At 41.6% G+C, this 19,699-nt stretch overlaps 2 long non-coding RNA genes across 4 annotated transcripts in view; one reads left to right on the forward strand and one right to left on the reverse strand.

Annotated features, from left to right (window-relative positions):
• Window positions 1-12,616, forward strand: part of LOC116743907 — a 30,952-nt gene extending 18,336 nt beyond the window's left edge. The window contains exons 3-5 of one of the 3 annotated variants that reach the window (XR_004346917.1): window positions 96-205; window positions 1,736-1,831; window positions 5,996-7,034. This is a non-coding gene — a long non-coding RNA (uncharacterized LOC116743907). Of the gene's footprint in view, window positions 1-95; window positions 206-1,735; window positions 1,832-3,764 lie in introns of all 3 variants that reach the window. The other 2 variants (XR_004346915.1, XR_004346916.1) reach the window with 2 other exon arrangements.
• LOC116743908 overlaps window positions 9,918-19,699 on the reverse strand; it is a 31,184-nt gene continuing 21,402 nt past the window's right edge. The window contains exon 3 of the long non-coding RNA XR_004346918.1: window positions 9,918-9,998. This is a non-coding gene — a long non-coding RNA (uncharacterized LOC116743908). The remainder of the gene's footprint in view (window positions 9,999-19,699) is intronic.

A 19,699-nucleotide genomic window follows, 5' to 3' on the forward strand; every position in this document is an offset into this window, starting at 1 on the left:
GGGCCCTCTGGTCCTTTACCAACGACTGAATGTTGAGCTCTAATCACATCTGTCTGTCCCAGGGCCAACAAAGCTACCTCTGTTTGACTTTCCAGGCATCCGTGACCTTCAAGGACGTGGCAGTGACCTTTACCTAGGACGAGTGGGGGCAGCTGGATGCTGCCCAGAGGAGCCTGTACTGGGAGGTGATGCTGGAGACCTGTGGGTAAGGCCTCACTGCTCTTTCTGTGGGGACCTACAACCTCTTTCATGCTGCCCTTTTCAGGAGGCTTCTGAGGACACGCTCCCTCCTCCCCACGGCCCTGACATGTATTGGTTTATCTTCAGGCTCCTGTGTCTGCCACAAGGAATTTGGAGCAAGAAACCTAGTTCCCCTCAAAACGGCTCAGATGGCAGAGGAGAAGGATTTGTTGGAGGAAATATGGGTGTCTTGTAATATTGAGGGGCAGGAGGTCCAGTCAGGCACCATGAGAGACTAAAGTCAGGAAATGGAAGAAATCCTGATTAGATACTGGCCTTGGTGTCTTCTGATCTATTTGTGGGTCTCCTTGTGCCATTCTCAGCAGATTGGCTTTTTCTGCTGCAGGGAGCTGATAGCCAGAAATGGTCACCCCTGCCCTTGATCTAAGAAACCCCTCAATTCCTTGTCTCTACTTCTTGCTGTACTTTTTTTCCCCTCATATATCTGTCTTTCTCTACGTCTGGCTGTCTCTGCATGGGTGTTCTAGTGGCAGGAAACAGCCACCCGAGCCCACACTTCTTTTTGCCTCTTACTCTGGTGCTCAGCACAGGCTGGCCCTAATTTGTTCCTTCTCCAAATTCCTACAAGATGGAGACTGAGTGGCCAAGCTTGATTGGTTTATAGCCCAGTCAGCAGAACCCCTGGGTAATGGCATGTTGTTCAGCAAGTGAGTGAAGCAGACAGGACATCAGGAGGCATCTGTGTGAGTCCTACTGGCAGTCATTCTAAAGAACAGAATCTCCTTTAAAAGGCTTCTTTGGCCCCTGATGCCTACATGCTCATCCCTCGTGTACTTAAGTCTGGGCCATGATCGTCTCTTGGTATGGGAGATCATTTTAGAGGGTGCGCAAACATGGCAAGTGGCAATGATGGACAATCAGAGAAGGCCATTCCTTTTTCTCTTGTTTTTCCTGTTGCTGTTTCATGCTGTCTTTTAATGCCCCTTTGACTGTTGGCAATTTCTCTCTTCAACGGAAGGGACAGCCTCAGACTCAGAGCCCTGGGCAGGCAGCATGAGTTCATTGAGACTTGATAGTTCTGTTGTGATTTTCTTGCAGTAACTTTGCCTTTGTGGCAAACGAAACTGGTTTTTCCGTTTCTTATATGGACACAAGATTCCCTATATGAAGACATGTATTAAAGTTAAATAAAAAGTGGGTCAGTGTCAAGGAAGGCAGTTGTTAGCAATGGTCATAATTAATGTTCCATGAACACTAGTGCATCTGGGTCCCATGACTGCATCTGGACAGTTTTGGGGGGTCCCCCAGGACTAGGGAGATGGATCACCCTAGACAGCTAGCACTACCCTACTCAGCCTTTAGGGCCTAATGATAAATAACGTTCTTGGCTTTGGTTCCCAGGTCACAGATCAGTTTGGACAAGAGCAGCCTCATTCTGAGGTCTCCTCTCCATCTCAGAGTCCCAGACAGGACTGAAACATTTCTTTTTGTCTTTGCTAAAATACGAATATCTTATTTCTTTCTCCACAAACAGGATATCCGGTTCCCAAACCAGATCTAATCCACCCACTGAAGCACAGGCAGGAGCTGTGGGTGGTGAAGAGAAGCCTCTCCCAAAGTGCCTGTCCAGGTGGGTGACCAACTGTTGGGCAGGAGGGGTCATGGCAATCTTAACTGAGGGGACCACTGCCTCTGGAATTCCGTGGGAAGCTTCTTGTTGTGGCCTCCTTGGGTGCCCGGGTCAGGGTGGAGCTCTCCGTCTCGAAGTCCCTTTGTCCTCCCACCTCAACAGATTCTTTTCTCCCACAGGGTAAAGAACCTGTTTTATGTATAAGGGCAAGGCTCTGGGCTCCAACTGCTTGGTATTAAAACCTGCCTTTGCCGGTCACCGGCCCACTGGCAATAGGGAAGTTGGGTGGTTTTGTCGGGGCTCCTTTAGTTAATTTAGGCTGTTAACGTTCACGGCAGTAACAGATAATCTCCAAAAGCTGAGTGGCTCAACACACGAAGGATTTTTCTCACTCATGGCAGGGCTCGTGTGGGTCAGCGTGTGAGATTGTATCACACGGTTATTCAGAGACCCAGGTGTCGCCTGTCTGGCTTTATGGTTACCTTGGCATCATTCTACTGGCATAGGGGAAATGAGGAAGTATGGAAGTCACACCTACATTATTTCCCCTCACACTCTGTTGACAAGAACTCGGCAGTTGGCCATCCTTTTTTTTTTTTCAATTTACTTTATTGAAGTATAGTTGATTTACAATGTTGTGTTAGTTTCTGGTGTACAGAAAAGCAATTCAGTCATAAATATATATAATAGATTACGTCTACTAATCCCAAATTCCCAATCCATCCCTCCCCCACCCCACCCTCCCCCTTGGCAGCCACAAGCTTGTTCTCTATGTCTGTGAGTCTATATCCCTCTTTCGATGCAGCTGGGGACTGAGGTTTAGCTCTGCGTCCAAGGAGAAGAGCAGATGGGTTTCTGGGTTTTGTTTACATCAAACCAGTCTGCTGCACTCAGCCTACTCTTGAAAAATGAAAAGTGATAATAATTTCTAACTCATTGGGCAGTTTGAAGATGTAATCATTTGATGCATGAAATTAGTTAGCACCATGCCTGAGTTATAGTTACAAGCTCAAAAAAAGTCAGCTGTTAGGATCTTTCATGTAATAATAACAATCACAATGCATAATCTCTCACATGTCCTCCTAGACTCAGAATAAAAGAGTTTATGTTACCATCTCTGCCTGTAGGCTGCATCCCACCCTTTTCCACCTGTTCATCTATCCTTCTGTTTGTCAGACAGAAGCAATCCCTAGCTGCGTTGTCTTCCTGGCCCTCCTTTACTGTAGAGCCTCAAGATGGTACTTGGCTTTGTTTGGCCCACATCTGGGCTGCTGAGAACAGCTGGAGTCACAAAGTCTGTTGATTGGTGCCACTGCAGTCATGGTCTTGCCCCTCTCCTGCTTCCTTGCACTCCCCAGCCAGTTCATGTGTGTCTCTAGCCCCCTTCACAGCCCGATGGAGTCTCTTCCAAATACTCACCTTTCAATTACATTCCACATGTTCCATCACATTCTTCATACCATAGAAGGAAATCATGATCTTGCCCACTCCTCCATCCTCCACAGTATCAGTGGATGGCCTTGTCATTTAGACAGTTGAGAAGGTGGGAAACGACCTTGTACAAACTCATAACACTCTGCCTCCATCTAACCCAACATTCAGCCATTATCATCCTGCTTCTTTTATGTTTTTCATATTGGGTAAATGCATCACCTCCACCGCCTCTGTGAGCTCCACTACAAACATCCTGGTCTAAGCTCTCATCACCTTTTGCCAAGGCGATGCCAAGACACTTCTAACTGGTTGGCTCACATCTGCTCTGTTTCTTCTGATCAGCTCTCTCTCCTGCACCAGCTCTGCCATCCATGCAAGCATTGATCCATTCACTACTCACTCCCTGAGCCACTGATGTCTCAGCGTACAACCTACTTCATGGCCTTCTTTCTTGCTGCTCAACCTTACAGAGCATCTCTTATCTGTCTCATACCTGTAGCTTCCCTTCCCAACGTTGTGGAAGAGGTCTCGCCCCCTGCCGTAGCTACTTCCTGCACCAGAGACTAAATCACACCTTCTGCAACTTCGGAGGCTTCTCACGCTTCCTCCTAGAAAGGTAACCGGTATTTAGACTCTGTCACCATAGATTAGCTTTGACTGTCTTGACTTGATGTAAACGGAGTCCCACAGTTTATTCTGTCATGTCTGTCTTCTTTTGATCTTCGTTATGCCTGTGAGTCATTCTTGTGGTTCTATGTAGTTCAACTCTGTTCTCAGTGCTCAGCAGTATCTCATTGTAAGGATGTCCATTCTCCTGTGATTGCCGTTTTTTTTCCTATTTCTGATATTATGAACATTCTTGTTCATGTTACTTTTGGAGGTATATACTATGTATATATAATATAGTACTCATTTTTGCGGGGAATATACAGAGAGAGGAATGACTGGGTCTTAGGCTATGTGTATGTTTAGCTTGAACAGAAACTGCCAGACAGTTTTACAGAGTGGCTGCACCCTTTCACGCTCCCACGAGCCATGTGTGAGTGCCCATTGCTACATTCCCATCAGCACTTGGTGTCTTCCCCTTTCCTTTCTGAGGCCCAGTGGTGAGGTGGCTCAGGACCACAGCACTGAAACCATTCCTGATGAGGTCATAGCTTTTATCCTAATTACCAGATGTAAGAACAGCACTAACGACAGTGGATAATGGCCCACGATATGCTGAACGTGCAGCCTGTGCCAGGCACTGTGCTGAGTACTTCACAGGTGTGGTCTTGTTGACCCTCACGGCAGCCGGTGCATTAGGAACTGGGCATCTCCCAGTGTTTCAGGTTAGGAGATGGTGATTTACAGGTGGTTAGTAACTGTCAAGATGACTGCTTGGTAGAGGCAGGGTTTGAACTGAAGTGACATTCTTCACCACCACGCTGTACTGGTTTTCGATGCAGCAGAAACCTGTTCCACTTTTCTGCACCTGGGCTTTGGTAGCACTTAGTCCCAGTGGTCGCTCTTTTCCAATTCTGACTGGATTGTCCTCTGCCTCTTACTCTGATCGCCTCCTAAATATTGGCTTTGCCTGACATCTCATGGCCCTTTCTTTTTATTGTAATTAGTCTCCCAGAATGATCCGCCTCTACTCTTTAGTTCATCTCATGCATGTTGTGTCCCATACCCATGCCGTAATATAGGCAGGATAGTTAACAGGTATTCATTGCTTTTTGGTGCTTGTAAACACTGTATATATACAGTTTCAATTCATCCTCACAGTGATTTTTGAGACTCTACTTGTACTGATTTGTAGGTGAGGAAGCAGAAGCTTGGTGGAAGTTGAACGGCTTGCTGAAGGGCAGAAAACTAGCAAGGGGGTGTTGCTGGGATTTGAGCCTGGGCTGATTCTCCCTAGGTACCATGATGTCAAACACAATACTCTGTTGGCTTCTAACATTTATATTTGACTACAGTTGTATACATTTATATTAATCATAAACCTTGGTTTATGACACACTCATCATCTGGCAATGTACTATCATGTTTAATTTATTTTTAAACTTTTCCCAGTCATTTATTTATTTCCCCTAAAAAGATTATAGTGGGAACTTCCCTGGTGGTCCAGTGGTTAAGACTCCATGCTTCCAATGCAAGGGATGTGGGTTCAATCCCTGGTCAGGGAACTAAGATCCCACATGCCGCGCAGCATAGCCAAAAGATTAGAAAAAAAAAAATTACAGTGAACGCCATCAACCAATGCAAGAACAGGAGTATTACCAACCAATATCCTGCCTTGATCTATATATTTCTCCCTTTCCCGTCCTCTCCCTTCCTGACAAAGATAATCACTTGCCTTCATAATTTCATTACTTTATATGTGGGAGTGTTTTGTATTATAAATTGAATTTCTTTGGTAGATGTGGTGGCTTTCAGATTTTCTGTTTCTTGTGCTGGATTTGTTATTTTGCATCTTTCAAGCAGTTTGTCTATTTCATCTAGTTGTCAATTCATTGGTTTAATTAAAATCGTATCATACCTGTTTGTAAGCATACTTAAACAGCGTATTATATGGTTTTCTGTTTTTTAATTTCTGATAAATGGTTATCATACTTGATTGCTATGGCTTGAATGTGTACCCCTCACATTCATTTGTTGAAATCTTCACCTCCAAAGATGATGGTATTAGAGTTGGGGCCGTTGGGAGGTGCAGAAGTCATGAACGTTCAGTGTTTTATCCAACAGGCTCCAGAGAGATCCCTCATCCCTTCCACCATGTGGGGACACAGCAAGAAGGCACTGGCTATGAACCAGAAAGAATGCCCTCACCAAAATGTGACCATGCTGGCGCCTTGATCCTGGACTCCCCAGCCTCCAGAACTGTGAGAAACAAATTTCTGTTGTTTGTAAGCTACCCAGGCTTTGGTATGTTACAGCAGCCCAAATGGACCAAGACATTGATGTAGTTTTCTGATACATGCTTTTAAAGAATTCAGTGTTAAATTACTAAGAATCACTGTGTGTGAGCTGTAGTGTTTTTTTTTCCTTCTCAAAATATTCTGTTATGTCAGTATATCACAATGTATTTATCGATTTTTGTGAACATTCACCTATTTCCATAATTATATCCAAAAATTCTCACTGTACTACCTTGTTCAATGAAAGATACTTGTTTCCTTTTTCTTTCTTTTTTTATTTGGTAGTTATCCACCGTGCTGCACACACGTGCAGGAGTTTTAGTTGTAATTCTTCTTATGAGTGGAATGACTGATCGAAAACAACTTTACAAGATGTTGCCCAGTGTTTTCTAAAGTGACGTTATCAGTTTAAGTTCACCAGCAATGAATGTGAGATTTCATACACCACTTCCTGTCCCACATATGATATTTTGGGGCTCTATAATTTCTTCCAGTTGAATAGGTGCTAACTGGTTTCTTACTCTGGTCTTCACTGGCATTTACCTCATTACCATTGAGGTTGAACTCCTCATTAAAAGTTTTTTGGCCAGTGTGTATGTTCGTGTGGAATAGAATAGAGAGCCCAGAAATAGCCACTTCTTAATTGAAGTATAGGTGATTTACAATATTATATTAGTTTCATGTGTACAACATAGTGATTCCATATTTTTATAAATTATACTCTATTTAAAGTACTTACAAAACAATGGCTCTATTTCCCTGTGCTGTACAGTATATCCTTGTTGCTTATCTATTTCATACACAGTAGTTTATACCTCTTAATCCCATACAGCTATCTTGCCCCTCCTCCTTTACCTCTCCCTACTGGTAACCACTAGTTTGTTCTCTCTGAGTCTTGTTCCTATTTTATATATATTGGGTTGGCCAAAAAGTGCCTTTGGTTTTTAAGTAAAAATAAAAGACACATTTTTCATTTTCACCAAGAACTTTATTTTATTTTATTTATTTTTTTTTTTGCGGTACGCGGGCCTCTCACTATTGTGGCCTCTCCCGTTGCGGAGCACAGGCTCCGGACGTGCAGGCTCAGCAGCCATGGCTTAGGGGCCCAGCTGCTCCACAGCATGTGGGATCTTCCTGGACTGGGGCACGAACCCGTGTCCCCTGCATCGGCAGGCGGACTCTCAACCACTGCGCCACCAGGGAAGCCCAAGAACTTTATTTTTATTTATTTTTTTAAAAGGATTTTTTAAATGTTTTTATATTTTTATTTATTTTTGGGGGCGTTGGGTCTTCGCTGCTGCACGTGGGCTTTCATCTAGTTGCAGTGAGTGGGGGCTACTCTTCATTGTGGTGCGCAGGCTTCTCATTGCAGTGGCTTCTCTTGTTGTGGAGCACAGGCTCTAGGTGTGCAGGCTTCAGTAGTTTTGGCACGCAGGCTCAGTATTTGTGGCTTGAGGGCTCTAGAGTGCAGGCTCAGTATTTGTGGCACACGGGCTTAGTTGCTTCACGGCATGTGGGATCTTCCCGGACCAGGGCTCGAACCCATATCCCCTGCACTGGCAAGCAGATTAACCTCTGTGCCACCAGGGAAGTCCCACTACTTTTGTCTTTTAACCTCCATAGTTTGTGTGTAGATGACTTCCTACCTATACTTATGTTCGCCTTTACTGGTGAGCTTTCCCATTTCATAATTTTCTTCTTTCTAGTTGTGGCCTTTGCTTTTCTGCCTACAGAAGATCCTTTAGCATTTGTTGTAAAGCTGGTTCAGTGGTGCTGAATTCTTTTAGCTTTTGCTTGTCTATAAAGCTTTTGATTTCTCCATAAAATCTGAACGAGAGTCTTGCTGGGTAGAGTATTCTTGGTTGTAGGTTTCCCCCTTTCATCACTTTAAATATATCATGCCAGTCCCTTCTGGCCTGCAGAGTTTCTACTGAAAGTCAGCTGATAGCATTATGGGAATTCCCTTGTATGTTATTTGTCGCTTTTAATATTTTCTTTCTTACCATGTTTCTTGGCATGTTCCTCCTTGGATTAATCCCGTATGGGACTCTGCACTTCCTGTGAACTTGGAGTGACTGTTACCTTTCCTGTGTTAAGGAAGTTTTCAGCTATTATCTCTTCAAGTATTTTCTTGGCCCTTTCTCTCTTCTCCTTCTGGGACCCTATAATGTGAATGTTAGTGTGTTTGATGTTGTCGCAGATATCTCTAAACTGTCCTCATTTCTTTTCTTTCTTTCTTCTTTGTTCTGTGGCAGCGATTTCCACCACTCTCTTCCAGTTCACTGACCCATTCTTCTGCCTCATTTATTCTGCTGTTGATCCCTTTATAGTGTATTTTTCATTTCAGTTATTGTATTCTTCAACTCTGTTTGCTTGTTCTTTATATTTTCTAACTCTTTGCTAAAAACTTCTTGTAACTTAAACTCTGCATCCTTTCTTTTCCCGAATTCTTGGGTCATCTTTACAGTCATTACTCTTAACTCTTCTTGGGTAGATTGCCCATCTCCACTTCATTTAGTTGTTCTTGTGGGTTTATTTCTTGTTGCTTCATCTGGAACATATTCCTTTGCTGTCTCATTTTGTCTGAATTTCCATTTGCATTTTTATGTGTGTTAAGTTCATTATGTTTTTCAACCTTGGAGAAGTGGCCCTCTGTAGGGGATGGACTATTTGTCCCAGCAGTACACTCCCCTCTCATCACTCAAGGGGCAGAGGACAGCTGGTCCTACAGTAGTTTCTGACCTGTGTTTGAGGACTTAGTTACACAAGCTTAGGGATCATAGTTTTCTTGCTTATGGACTGCCCCCTGGTGAGTGAGGCTGGTCAAGAGGCTTGTGCAGGCTTCCTGGTGGGAGGGGCTGATGCCTACCCACTGGAGGGTAGAGCAGGGTTTTGGCCTTCTGGTGAACAGGGCCACGTCAAGGGATGTCTCTAGAGGTGGCTGTGGACTGAGGAAGTCTTTAGGCAGCCTGTCTGCCGATGGGTGGGGCTGTGTTCCCACCAAGCTGGCTGTTTGGTCTAAAGCATCGCAGCATGGGAGCCTACAGGCTTTTGGGTAGGGTTAGGTCTTGGAGCTAATGACCCCAGAAAGACTTCTGCCTTCAGTGACAAGTTAACGTAGATGAATACTCACCAATATCTCCGCCTCCAGTGGGTACGTCCCCAGGGTGAGATACAGCTGCCCCCTGCCTCCCCAGGAGACCCTCCAAGACCAGCAGGTAGGTCTGGTCTACACTCCTATGAAGTCACTGCTTTTGCCCTAGGTTCCAGTGTACATGAGACTGTGTGTGCACTCCAAGAGTGGAGTTTCTGTTTTCCCCAGTCCTGTGGAGCTCCTGCATTCAAGCCCTGCTGGCCTTCAAAAGTCAAGTGCTCTGGGGCTCCTCCTCCTGATGCTGGGCAGCCTGACGTGGGGCTAAGAACTCTCCTGTGGCAGAACTTCTGTGATATAATTATCCTCCAGTATTCTCCAGTTTGGGAGGTATGGGATTTGATTATATTGTGAGTGTGCCCCTCCTACCATCTCGCTCTGGTTTCCTCTTTATGTCTTTGGCTGTAGAATTTTTTTTTGGTAGGTTCCAGTCATCTTTATTGATGTTTGTTCAGCAGTTAGTTGTGATTTTGGTGTGCTCATGAGAAGAGTTGAACACAAGGTCCTTCTCTACCATCTTGTTTCCTCTCCCTGTCACTAGTTGTTTACTTTCCTGTTTTTGCCACATATTGTGTCTTTTTTCTATATTCAGTTCTGGAGTGAGTTAGGAAAGTCCAAGATCAAGATTCCTATGGGGTTCAGTTTCCTGGCTTGCAGAGAGCCACCTTCTCGCTATGTCCTCAAATGGAGAGAGAAGTCATCGTATTCATAAGTGAGGACACACAATATGTTAAATATGTAACTTTTTCAGAATAAAAGGAAAAAATAATTTATACAAAAAAGAAAAAAAACATTCCAACAAATGAAAGTCCAGGACCAGATGGCTTCATAGGTGAATTCAATCAAACATTTAGAGAGAGAAGACCTAACACCCATCCTTCTCAAACTCCTCCAAAAAATTGCAGAGGATGGAACACTCCCAAACTCATTCTACAAGGCCACCATCACCCTGATACCAAAACCAGACAAAGATACTACAGAAAAAGAAAATTACAGACCGATATCACTGATGAACCTAGATGCAAAAATCCTCAACAAAATACTAGCAAACAGAATCCAACAGCACATTAAAAGGATCATACACCATGATCAAGTGGGATTTAGCCCAGGGATGCAAGGATTCTTCAATATACGTAAATCAATCAGTGTGATACACCATATTCACAAATTGAAGAATAAAAACCATGCTCTTCTCAATAGATGCAAAAAAAACTTTTGAGAAAATTCAACACCCATTTATGATAAAAACACTCCAGAAAGTGGGCATAGAGGGAACCTACTTCAACATAATAAGGCCATATGCCATAAACAACAAACCCACATCAAACATCATTCTCAGTGGTGAAAAACTGAAAACATTTCCTCTAAGATCAGGAACAAGACAAGGATGTCCACTGTTGCCACTATTACTCAACATAGTTGTGGAAGTCCTAGCCATGGCAATCAGAGAAGAAAAAGAAAAAAAGGAATACAAATTGGAAAAGAAGAAGGAAAACTGTCACTGTTTGCAGATGACATGATACTATACATAGAGAATCCTAAAGATGCTACCAGAAAACTACTAGAGCTAATCAATGAATTTGGTAAAGTAGCAGGATACAAAATTAATGAACAGAAATCTCTTGCATTCCTATACACTAACAATGAAAGATCAGAAAGAGAAGTAAAGGAAACACTCCCAGTCACCACTGCAACAAAAAGAATAAAATACCTAGGAATAAACCTACCTAAGGAGGTAAAAGACCTATACTCAGAAGACTATAAGACACTGATGAAAGAAAACAAAGATGACACAAACAGATGGAGAGATATACCATGTTCTTGGATTGGAAGAATCAGTATTGTGAAAATGACTATACTACCCAAAGCAATCTACAGATTCAATGCAATCCCTATCAAATTACCGATGGCATTTTTTACAAAACCAGAAGAAAAAATCTTTAAATTTGTATGGAGACGCAAAACACCCCGAATAGCCAAAGCAATCTTGAGGGAAAAAAACAGAGCTGGAGAAATCAAACTCCCTGACTTCAGACTATACTACAAAACTACAGTAATCAAGGCAGTATGGTAGTTTCACAAAAACAGAAATATTGACCAATGGAACAAGATAGAAAGCCCAGAGATAAACCCATGCACCTATTGTCAACTAACCTATGACAAAGGAGACCAGGATATACGATGGAGAAAAGACAGTCTCTTCAATAAGTGATGCTGGGAAAACTGGACAGCTACATGTAAAAGAATGAAATTAGAACACTCCCTAACACCATACACAAAAATAAAGTCAAAATGGATTAAAGACCTAAATGTAAGACTGGACACTATAAAACTCTTAGAGGAAAACATAGGAAGAACACTCTATGACATAAATCACAGCAAGATCCCTTTTGACCCACCTCCTAGAGAAATGGAAATAAAAAAATAATAAATAAATGGGACCTAGTGAAACTTAAGAGCTTTTGCACAGCAAAGGAAACCATAAACAAGACGAAAAGACAACCCTCAGAATGGGAGAAAATATTTGCAAACGAAGCAGCTGACAAAGGATTAATCTCCAAAATATACAAGCAGCTCATGCAGCTCAATATCAAAAAACAAACAACCCAATCCAAAAATGGGCAGAAGAGCTAAACAGACATTTTCAAGAGGACATACAGATGGCCAAGAGGCATATGAAAAGCTTCTTAACATCATTAATTATTAGAGAAATGGAAATCAAAGCTGCAGTGAGGTGTTACCTCACACCGGTAGAACGGGCATCATCAGAAAATCTAGAAACAACAAATGCTGGAGAGGGTGTGGAGAGAAGGGAACCTTCTTGCATTGTTGGTGGGAATGTAAATCGATACTATGGAGAACAGTATGGAGGTTCCTTAAAAAACTAAAAATAGAATTACCATATGACCCAGCAATCCCACTACTAGGCATATACCCAGAGAAAACCGTAATTCAAAAAGATGCATGCACCCCCATGTTCACTGCAGCACTGTTTACAATAGCCAGGTCATGGAAGCAACCTAAATGCCCATCAACAGACGAATGGATAAAGATGTGGTACATATATACAATGGAATATTACTCAGCCATAAGAAGGAACAAAATTTGGTCATTTGTAGAGATGTGGATGGACCTAGAGACTCATACAGAGTGAAGTCAGTCAGAACGAGAAAAGCGAATATCATATACTAACACATGTATGTGGGATCTAGAGAAATGGTACAGATGAACTGGTTTGCAAGGCAGAAATAGAGACACAGATGTAGAGAACAAACATATGGACACCAAGGGGGGAAAGCAGGGGTTGGGGGGGGGCAGTGGTGGGATGAATTGGGAGATTGGGATTGACATATACACAGTAATGTGTGTAAAATAGATAACTAATAAGAACCCGCTGTATAAAAAATACACAATGGAATATTACTCAGCCTTAAAAAGAAATGAAATTGAGCTATTTGTAATGAGATGGATAGACCTAGAGTCTGTCATACAGAGTGAAGTAAGTCAGAAAGAAAAAGACAAATACCGTATGCTAACACATATATATGGAATTTAAGGGGAAAAAAATGTCATGAAGAACCTAGGGGTAAGATAGGAATAAAGACGCAGACCTACTGGAGAACGGACTTGAGGGTATGGGGAGGGGGAGGGGTGAGTTTTGATAGGGCGAGAGAGAGTCATGGACATATACACACTAACAAACGTAGTAAGGTAGATAGCTGGGGGGAAGCAGCCGCAAGGCACAGGGATATTAGCTCGGTGCTTTGTGACAGCCTGGAAGGGTGGGATGGGGAGAGTGGGAGGGAGGGAGACGCAAGAGGGAAGACATATGGGAACATATGTATATGTATAGCTGATTCATTTTGTTATAAAGCAGAAACTAACACACCATTGTAAAGCAATTATACCCCAATAAAGATGTTTAAAAAAAAAAAAAAAAAAAGAATCTGCATGTAACAGCAAGGTGGGTAACCACAAAAAATAACTAAAAAAAAATAAATAAATACATAAATAAATAAAAAGGAAACAAGTGAGTATCTTTAACTGAACAGTATAGTCAGAATTTATGGGTGTAATTATGGAAACAGGTGAATGTCCACAAAAATTGATAAATATACTGTGATATACTGGTGTAACAATATTTCAAGAAGAAAGAAAGCTTATAATGCACACATTGTGATTCTTAGTTATTTAACACTGACTTTTTTAAAAGCATATATCAGAAGACTATAGTAATGTCTTAGTCATTCAGGCTGCTGTGACAACGTACCACAGCCTGGGTAGCTTACAAACAGAAATTTGTTTCTCAGAGTTTTGGAAGCTGGGAAGCCCAGGATCAAGGTGCCAGCATGGTCACATTCTGGTGAGGGCCTTATTCCTGGTTCATAGCTGGTGCCTTCTCGCTATCATGGTGGAAGGAGCGAAGGATCTCTCTGGAGCCTGTTTGATAAAACACTGATCCCATTCAGGAGGGTTCCACCCTCATGACTTACACAGTGCCACCTCTTAATACCATCATCTTTGGATGAGAGGATTTCAACATGTAGGGGACACATTCAAGCCACAGCAATCAACAATGATACTACTTATCAGAAATTAAAAAACAGAAAACTGTATTTTCTTTAAATATACTTACAAGCAAGTATGATGTAATAAAGCGATGAACTGACAACTAGATGAAATAGACAAGTTGCTTGAAAGATGCAAAATAACACATCCAACACAAGAAACAGAATCTGAAATGCACCACATCTACAAAAGAAATTCAATTTATAATACAAAACACTCCCAATATAAAGTAATGAAGTTATGAGAGCAAGTTCAAGACAGTGATTCAGGAAAAGAGAGGACTGGAAAAAGAAGAAATGTATAGATAGAGGTAGGATATTGGTTGGTAATACTCCTGTTCTTGCATTGGCTGATGGTGTTCACTATAATCTTTATAGAGAAAATAAATGATTGGAAAAAGTTTAAAAATACGACAGTGCACTGACAAATAAAAGTGTGTCATCACACTAAGGTTTATGATTAATATAAACCTATACACCTGTAGTCAATTATAAATTTTAGAAACCAACAGAATGTATTGTGTTTGATATCATGGTACTTGGGGAGAATCAGCCCAGAAACAAATCCTAGCAACACCCCCTTGCTAGTTTTCTGCCCTTCAGCAAGCCATTCAACTTCCACAAGCTTCTGCCCCCTCACCTGCATATCAGTACAAATAGAGTCTCTCAAAAATCACTGTGAGGATGAATTGAAACACTGCACCTACAGTGCAAGGACCAAAAAGCAATGAATACTTGCTAACTATCCTGTCTGTATCACAGCACGGACATGGAACACCACGTGCATAAGTTGAAGCTGAAGAACGAAGTAGAGGTGGATCATTCAGGGAAACTAATTACAGTTAAAAGAAGGCCATGAGATGCCAGGCAAAGCCTTTTTTTTTTTTTGGCTGTGCTGCACAGCATACAGGATCCCAGTTCCCCGACTAGGGATTGAACCCATGCCCCCTGCAATGGAAGCACAGAGCCCTAACCAGTGGACTGCCAGGGAGTTTGCCAGGCAAAGCCAATATTGAGGAGGCGATCAGACTAAGAGGCAGGGAACAATCCAGTCAGAATTGGAAAAGAGCGACCACTGGGACTAAGTGCTACCAAAGCCCAGGTGCAGAAAAGTGGAACAGGTTTCTGCTGCATCGAAAACCAGTACAGCGTGGTGGTGAAGAATGTCACTTCAGTTCAAACCCTGCCTCTACCAAGCAGTCATCTTGACAGTTACTAACCACCTGTAAATCACCATCTCCTAACCTGAAACACTGGGAGATGCCCAGTTCCTAATGCACCGGCTGCCGTGAGGGTCAACAAGACCACACCTGTGAAGTACTCAGCACAGTGCCTGGCACAGGCTGCACGTTCAGCATATCGTGGGCCATTATCCACTGTCGTTAGTGCTGTTCTTACATCTGGTAATTAGGATAAAAGCTATGACCTCATCAGGAATGGTTTCAGTGCTGTGGTCCTGAGCCACCTCACCACTGGGCCTCAGAAAGGAAAGGGGAAGACACCAAGTGCTGATGGGAATGTAGCAATGGGCACTCACACATGGCTCGTGGGAGCGTGAAAGGGTGCAGCCACTCTGTAAAACTGTCTGGCAGTTTCTGTTCAAGCTAAACATACACATAGCCTAAGACCCAGTCATTCCTCTCTCTGTATATTCCCCGCAAAAATGAGTACTATATTATATATACATAGTATATACCTCCAAAAGTAACATGAACAAGAATGTTCATAATATCAGAAATAGGAAAAAAAACGGCAATCACAGGAGAATGGACATCCTTACAATGAGATACTGCTGAGCACTGAGAACAGAGTTGAACTACATAGAACCACAAGAATGACTCACAGGCATAACGAAGATCAAAAGAAGACAGACATGACAGAATAAACTGTGGGACTCCGTTTACATCAAGTCAAGACAGTCAAAGCTAATCTATGGTGACAGTCTAAATACCGGTTACCTTTCTAGGAGGAAGCGTGAGAAGCCTCCGAAGTTGCAGAAGGTGTGATTTAGTCTCTGGTGCAGGAAGTAGCTACGGCAGGGGGCGAGACCTCTTCCACAACGTTGGGAAGGGAAGCTACAGGTATGAGACAGATAAGAGATGCTCTGTAAGGTTGAGCAGCAAGAAAGAAGGCCATGAAGTAGGTTGTACGCTGAGACATCAGTGGCTCAGGGAGTGAGTAGTGAATGGATCAATGCTTGCATGGATGGCAGAGCTGGTGCAGGAGAGAGAGCTGATCAGAAGAAACAGAGCAGATGTGAGCCAACCAGTTAGAAGTGTCTTGGCATCGCCTTGGCAAAAGGTGATGAGAGCTTAGACCAGGATGTTTGTAGTGGAGCTCACAGAGGCGGTGGAGGTGATGGATTTACCCAATATGAAAAACATAAAAGAAGCAGGATGATAATGGCTGAATGTTGGGTTAGATGGAGGCAGAGTGTTATGAGTTTGTACAAGGTCGTTTCCCACCTTCTCAACTGTCTAAATGACAAGGCCATCCACTGATACTGTGGAGGATGGAGGAGTGGGCAAGATCATGATTTCCTTCTTATGCATGAAGAATTCGATGGAACATGTGGGATATAATGCAAAAGTAAGTAGTTGGAAGAGGCTATCGGGCTGAGGAGGGGGTTAGAGACACATCAACTGACTGAGCTGTGCAAGGAAGCAGGAGAGGGGCAAGAGCATTACTCTGCAGTAGTGCCAATCCAGCCACTTGATGACTCCAACTATTCTCAGCAGCCCAGACGTGGGCCAGACAAAGCCAAGTGTCATCTTGAGGTTTTACAGTAGAGAGCCAGGAAGATAATGCAGCTAGGGATTGCTTCTGTCTGACAAATGTGAAGACAGATGAATGAATGGATGGAAAAGGGTGGGATGCAGAGCATAGGCAGAGATAGTAAACTAGGAAAATGATACCCCCAAAGGAAGACAATAATTTGCCAGTTACGAGTCAAGAAGAAATTGAGATCTATGAATAGATGAACAAAGAACTGACAAATAATCATCTCAAAAAAACTATGAGCTAAAACAGACAACAAAATCAGAAAAACAATACGTGATCAAAATAAGTTAAATGAAGAGACAGAAACTTTTACAACCAAACATATATTCTGGAGCTGAGAATACAATGATGAATCAAAAATTCCATGGAGAGCTTTAACAGAAGATTTGATCATGCAGTAGAACCAATGAATTCAAAGACAGATCATTTGAAATTATACAGTCGGGGGAGGGGAAGAAAGGAGAATGATAAAGAGTGAAGAAAGCCTATGAGACTTTTAAGAACCAATATATGCATTGTGGCGGGGAGGGTGGGGTGGGGTGTAAGACCCCTCATGATGGAATTAGTGTCCTTATAAGAAGAGCTCTCTCTCTCCTCCATGTGAAGACACAGCAAGAAGGTAGCCAGCTGCAATCCAAAGACAGAGTTCTCACCAGACACCCACCCTCCTAGCACCCTAACTTCAGACTTCCAGTTCCAAAACTGTGAGAAATAAATTCTTGTTGTTTAATCCAAAAAAAAAAAAAAAACCAATATATGCATTATGGGAGTCCTTGTAGAAGGAGAAGAGAAGTGGCGATAAACTTACTTAAAGAAATAACGGGTGAAAACATCCCAAATATGTAGAGAGATATGGACCATCCAGATAAATGAATCTCAGAGTTCCCGAGTCAGTTTCAACAGAGAGAAAACTTCAACAGGACACTTTATAATCAAACTGTCAAAATCAAAGACAGAGATTTTTGAAAGCAGCAAAGAAAAAGCAGTTTGTTATACACGAGATTCTGGAGGAATGTCGTGGGTTTCTTCTCAGAAACGTTTGTACCCTTTCCATTATAAACTCTGAGGATCTAATGTACAGCACAGTGACTATAGTTAATAGTATTGTATCACATACATGAAATTTGCTAGGAGAGATTTTAAGCATTCTTACCAAAAAAAGTGATGTGGATATGTTAATTAACTTGATTGTAGTTATATTTTCACAGTGTGTACTTATATCAAATAATCACTTTGTATATTTTAAATATATTTATATTTAAAGTACATTATATAAATTTATTTTTTGTCAGTTATATGTCAGAAAATTTTTAATGAAGGCAAGATCAGATTTTTCCAGGAGGAAAAAACAAAACAAAAAAACCCCTGAGCAGTTTATCACCTCTAGAACTGCTTCACAGGAAGTCCTAATGGAATTCTTCAATAAAAATTTTAGGGATCTCCCTCGTGGTCCAGTGGTAAAGAATCCACCTTCCAATGCAGGGGACGCGGGTTCGATCCCTGGTCAGGGAACTAACATCCCACATGCAACTAAGCCTGCGCGCCACAACTACTGAGCTCGTGCGCCTCAACTACAGAGAAGCCTGCACACCACAATGAAAGATCCCACGTGTCACAATGAATATCCCACGTGTTGCAACTAAGACTCGACACAGCCAAAAATAAATAAATAACTGTTAAATTTTTAAAAAATAATATAAAAACGTGAAAGTATAATTCGTACTGTAAAGGCACATATATAGTCAAATTCAGAATACTCTAATACAGAAAGCTACAAATTTCCAGTTATGAGATAAGTGCTGGAAATGTAATGTACAACATGATGACTGTAGTTAACACTGCTGTATGGTATACTTGAGAGTTAGAGTAAATCCTGAGAGTCCTCATCACAAGGGAAAAACTTTTTTTTGTTTCTATGTAAGATGATGGGTATTAACTAAGCTTATGTGGTAATCATTTCACAATATATGAAAGCCAAGTTATTATGCTGTACACCTTAAACTTATACAGTGCTGTATGTCGATTATATCTCAATAAAACTGGAAAAAAGAATACGCCAATACAGTAGTGGTATGCATAAATCACTTTTAAGCCTAGTATAAAAGGTAACATATAAAATTGTTAAAATAACTGTGACTACTGTAATTTGATATGGATAAACAATATTAAAATGTAAATTGTGACATCAATAACATAATATGTGGGTTGGAGAAGGGAAATGTTACAAATTTTTGCATGCAACTGAAATTGTCATCATTAGCTTAAAACAGATGTTATTTCTATGTTTTATGTATGCCTCATAGTAACCACAAAGAAAAAACCTCTAGTCAATTCAAAACATAAAGGGAAAGGAATCACAGCATACCACAATCAAGAAAAAAAAAGTCACAAAGGAACACAGGAAGAGAGGAAGTAAAAAAGGACTTTTAAAAAGTCAGAAAACAACAAAATCACAATGGTAACTCCTTACTATCAATAATTACTCTCAGACATAGGCTGAAAATGAATGACTGGAAAAAGATATTCCATGCAAATGGTAACCAAAAATGGTAAGAAGGTAGCTACACTTATATAAGACAAAATAGGCTTTAAGTCAGAAACTGTCAGAGAGACAAAGATTGTCACTGCATAATGATGAAGGGGTCAGTCTATCAAGAAAAATATAAAAATTTTAAATTTATATATAGCCAACATCAGAGCTCCTAAAAATATATGCAATCTTTCACAGGTCTGAAGGGAGAAATAGACAGCCATACAATAATAGTTGTGGGACTTCAATACCTCACAATTATGGACAGATCATTCAGAGAGAAAATCAATTAGGAAACAGCAGATTTGAACTATCAGTCCAGTTGAACCTAAGAGACATATACAGAACATTCCATCCAACCAGTAGAATACACAGTCTTCTTAAATACATACAGAACATTCTCCAGGATAGATCATATGCTAGGCCAAAATACAAGTCTTAAGAAATTTAATAAGATTAAAATCATATCAAGTATCTTTTCTGACCACAACTGTATGAAAC

This window comes from Phocoena sinus, chromosome 19, assembly GCF_008692025.1.
Source record: "Phocoena sinus isolate mPhoSin1 chromosome 19, mPhoSin1.pri, whole genome shotgun sequence".
Taxonomy (NCBI): Eukaryota; Metazoa; Chordata; class Mammalia; order Artiodactyla; family Phocoenidae; genus Phocoena; species Phocoena sinus.